Source organism: Pinus tabuliformis, chromosome 2_1, assembly GCF_031772625.1.
Source record: "Pinus tabuliformis cultivar Carrire ecotype Pingquan chromosome 2_1, CPIR1, whole genome shotgun sequence".
Lineage (NCBI taxonomy): Eukaryota > Viridiplantae > Streptophyta > Pinopsida > Pinales > Pinaceae > Pinus > Pinus tabuliformis.
Window position 1 is genome coordinate 941251957 of NC_142299.1, and position 4134 is coordinate 941256090.

Here is a 4134-nt window from a genome sequence, read left to right on the forward strand (position 1 = left end):
TTTACTAGTGGCTTCGGCTGTGATATTCTTCTTACAGGCCGCCATAATGGCCATCTTCGACAAACTGTCAATGACCACAAAACACAGTAATTTCCATGCTTAGTGGAAGGAATTCCTGACATGTAATCCATGGAGATGGATTCCCAAGGTCGACTAGGGGTAGGCAACGGGGTATAAAGGCCTTTCTTATTGATGGTCAGTTTGGCAATGGTGCAGGCAGTGAATGATCTGATGTACTTCCTGATATCCTATCGAATATTCAGCTAATAGAAATACTTTTGTAGTACTCCCACTATTTTCTCGACCTCGAAATGCCTAATAGCCTGACTATAGTGTGCTTCCCTAATCATCTTGGCACACTCGCTTGAAGGAACAAAAAGGTGACTCAGGTGGCATAATAGGGCATCCTAGAGGTGAAAATATGGAACATGCTGACCCTGCAAGAGTGTTTGGTATGAGTGGCCACATTCAGGGCCGCTTTTGTAGAGAAGTGGCCAATCAAAAGTCTCGTGCACACAAGAGTTGATCACAGTGGTTAACGCCATGATCGGTGGTCGACTGACGTAATTGGCAACATTATTGGTGTTTCCATTATTATAATTGATATTCAAATGGAACTGTTGCAAGTATGTGGACCACTTCTGATGGAGATCATTTTGCAATTTCCCTTTGGTCTGTATGAACTGTAGGGGTCGGTTGTCTGTGTGGATGACTGTTTCCTTCCCCAAACTATAATGCTTCCATTGTTGTTAGGCCTACACAATGGAATACATCTCTTTGTCATAAGTGGGATACTTTCGGACTGTGTCTGAAGGTGTCTCACTGTGATATGCCACTAGATGCCCGTGTTGAGTAAGGACTGCCTCAATAGCATAGTTAGAGGCATATGTTTCGACCTCAAATTGTTGTTGCAACTCTGGTAATGTGAGAACTGGTGCTGAGCAGAGGTGATCTTTCAACTCTGTGAATGCCTTCTGTCGAGATGCAGACCAAAATAATTTTTATTTGGCTCCTCTCTTGGTGACTTGACTCAAGGGCCAAGTGATATGAGAAAATCCCAACACGAACCTCCAGTATAAGTTTGCAAGACCTAGAAAGCTACGAAGCTCTGTCAGAGTGGTTGGAGAATGCTAATCCCCAATGACTTGGATCTTGGATGGATCCACATGCACCCCCTATTCATCAATAATGTATTCGAGATACTAAACTTGGGTCATGCCAAAAGTGCATTTCTCCAAATTAGCACATAACTTGTGTTTTCACAGTGTTTGGAGAACTTGTCGGATGTGGTGGAGGTATTATTCCCAACTATGGTTGAATATTAGGATGTCATCCAAGTATACCACTACAAATGAGTTGATGAATGGCTGCAAGATGTCATCCATTAGCCTCATGAAGGTTGCAAGAGCATTCATAAATCTAAAACGCATAACCAACCTTTCGAAAAGGCCCTCCTTGGCTTTGAAGGCAGGCTTCCACATAGCGGAGGGTTTGACTAGTAACTGGTGATATCCTGACTTCAAATAAATCTTGCTAAAATATTTTGCCCCCTTCAGTTGGTCTAGGATGTCATCAATCCGTGGGATTGGGTACCTATTACGGACAGTGATCTTGTCCAGTGCCTGATAGTCAATACAGAGTCTCCAAGTCCCATCCTTCTTTTGCACCAACACAATCGTGCTCCCACAAGGCGATGAACTCGGACGGTTGTGACCTTTCTACAGTAGCTCTTGAATCTACCTCTTGATTTCATCATTGTCTAGAATGGAGCATCGATAGATTGGTCCAATGGGAATTGGCGCACCTGGGGTCGGATCAATGGAGTGCTTGACATGATAGTGTAGAGGAACCCATGCAGGGGAGGAGAAGATGTCCTTGTACTTCTCCATGACCTCGTCCATTTGTAGTTGTCGTGTGGAGGGGCCCTGTCAAGAGGTCATGGCCACTGTCTTCTTCTTTCCTTGAGGGCGTATCATCAGGAAAACAAATTTCCTGGTTTTGGAAATGAGCTTACTGCCTTGTTTTGCAGTAACCAAGGAGATGGCGATAGGTGGTGCTACCTCCGGTATCCTGTACAATTTATTTACCAAAATAACAATAACAACACGGAGCCTTGATTCATACACAACGTTGTGCTGCCACAAGTATGGTTGTCCTAATAATACATCAAAAACTTCAAGGGGAGAAATGTCACACAATACCTCATCCATGAAGGGCTTGATGTTGTATGGAAGGCGATACTACTAGCTCATGCAAAGATCCATCCTTGGTGAAGCCACCCGATGGCATACGGTTGTGGATGTGCTGTAGTCGGTAAGCCCAGCCCCTTCATGACCTCTGCCAAAATGAGGTTCTTTTGGCTCACGCTGTCAATAATGAACTGTAGCAAGGAGCCCGTTACCCACATCTAGGAGTGGAAGAGACGCTCCTCCTCCTATGGATCTTCGGGTTCCTCCTTTTGGATCTTCGTGGTGGCAATGGTGGTGTTTGGCTCTGCATCGATAATCTGCTTCCCTTTGTCATTCCCCTTGTTAGGTTTTGACTCAGAGTCGGAGCATGCATCTGATTTTGAAACCTTTAGCTTAGCCACTAGTGACTGCTTGGTCCAACACTCACTTGTGTTGTGAGTGGAGCTCTTATGGAACTCACAACACTTTCTTGTGTCCTCTTTTAGCTTCGCAGCATTGTTCTTTGCTTGTAGCTTTAGCGGGTTATCTTGGGCTACCTCACCTTGGCTTTGTCCTTTGTTCTGTGGTTTGGGGGCACCTTTCCCTTCCTTTGGATTCGTAGATCCAAGGTCTCGCTTCTTCTGTTTAAACTTTTGCTTGACCTTGACGGCATATTGGTATGCCATGCCAAGTGAGGAGATGTTCAGGAATTCTATTTCTTCCTGGATGTACTTGTGCAGGCAGCTGCAGTATTTGAGTACCAACTATTGCTCGAAATCCTTGATATCCAACTTTTTGCGAAGGGTATGGAAAATATTGGTAAAATCCGGCACGTCTTGGTCCCTTCCCTGTCATGGCATGGTCCACTTTATTTATTGATCCTCATATCTTCCGACAGGGTATTACTACTCCTTCACAGCATCCTGGAATAAATTCCAAGTGGGTGCGACTGAAAATAGTGAGCTTGTACTTTCATCCTTCTTCTCGCAGTATGTTTCCCACCAGTCCTTGATGTGGGGGGTTGCTTTGAGGAAGGCGAAAATAACCTTTTCCCGACTGGAAAAATCAAGAACAGAAAAACAACCCTCTATCAAATTTAACCATTTATCGACAGCATCTATGTCTATCTGACCCTCGAATGTGGGGATTTAAAAATTAACTTGTACTTTAAATGATGTGGCATTTCCAGATTAGTTGTTGGAAGCCAATGCATCACCCCTGGGTAGCCGCTGAAGGATCTGGGCAAAGCTGTCCATCATCGTGTTCCTTTGTCACTCGAGGGCTTCTTCGAGCAAGATTTTGATAGGATATCCTACCCCCTCATCTTTCTTTTCATCTGCCATGTGAGGCCATTGGGATTTTTGAGGCTGGTCTTGTAAAGGTTTGGCCAGTTCAAGCCCTAACTCCTTATATCCTGACCTCGTTGGGGACATGCAAAGAAAAAAGAGATCTAGATTGAAAGTTGAGGAGCTCTGTTAAAGTGGTTGGAGATGGCCAATCCCGAATGACTTGGATCTTGGCTGGATCCACATGGACCCCCTGTTCATCAATAATGTATCCCAGATACTGAACTTGGGTCACGCCAAAAGTGCATTTCTCCAAATTGGCACATAACTTGTGTTGCGATAGTGTTTGGAGAACGTATTGAATGTGGTTGAGGTGCTCTTCCCAACTCTAGTTGAAGATCAAGATGTCATCCAAGTATACTAGTACAAATGAGCTGGTGAATGGCCGCAAGATGTCATCCACTAGCCTCAGAAGCAGTCCACATATTTTGTAAAAGGACAGTTTGTCCGCCACAATGTAGCTTTTACAGTTATTCTTCATTTTAATAAAAAGTTTCTTTGTGGTTTTATTTACTACGTGTTCTCTCATTTTCTTTCTGGCATTGTAACTTTTTAGATCTTGGGGGCTCCCCCCAAGATCCGGATCCATGTTGGTACTAATCCGGATCTTGAGGGGAGGC